Here is a 919-nt window from a genome sequence, read left to right as displayed (position 1 = left end):
CATGTATTTAGGACGTAATTTTTTCAATCACAACAAAATATGTTGTTGTATTTTTTGCATTATGCTTACTACAGAATTAACAGTCAACTGTTCAGTGACTGCATGTAGAGTTGTAACACTGCTTATTACTAGAACTGTGGCTAGAATCAAAATCAACGCTAGTGTCGTTCCTAAATCCCCAATCAGCTAGTCGTAAAGTTAACATTCAAATAGAAAATAAAGATGCAGACTTCAGAATTAGTTAAAGAGAATAGCTGAGAGAATAGAATAAATTATCCATTACTACCCCTGTCTTTTATCATCCTTCCATCCCTCCATCCCATGCCATCTTCCTCTATTATTTGCTTTTCTATTTTGTTCTGGTATCTCCTTATCTCTTTTTAAAAAAGACATTGGCCAAAAGACTAACTAAAACACTGACATACTTAAGACCTTTAATATTTTTATAAAATATAACATTAAAAGGAGAATGTTACTTATTTCACCCTGACTGTCCACTTATATATCTGTTTTGAGTATGATTTTCCTTGTTCAAGTGAAAACAGTAACAAATGTAGCATGTCACAAATATATACATTACTATGTATGAAAAATGAAAGACATCAACATGAAACACCGGAGCTGATTTCAGTTAAGCACCTAGTTATGGAAACTATAAAGACTAACATTGTCATAAAAATGTTGTGAAAGTTAATGCTTAGAAGATTACAAGTGGCTAAGACATACGTTGTTATAGGCTGTGCTTACTGATGTACACCAGGTGGACATAGTGTCAAAGCAGAGGGTCTGATGGAGCAGGTGGAACATCAACATTTAAAACAAAAATGAACTGCTTGTACTTAGTGAACTAAATAAAGCATAAGCGTCCTATGCATGGCATACAGATCCATATAAGCTTTGATAAAATCCATCCTCATGT

The sequence above is a fragment of the Electrophorus electricus genome, unplaced genomic scaffold, assembly GCF_041902795.1.
Source record: "Electrophorus electricus isolate QZ-2024a unplaced genomic scaffold, ASM4190279v1 Scaffold137, whole genome shotgun sequence".
NCBI classification, from domain to species: Eukaryota; Metazoa; Chordata; class Actinopteri; order Gymnotiformes; family Gymnotidae; genus Electrophorus; species Electrophorus electricus.
This window is presented reverse-complemented; position numbering follows the sequence as displayed.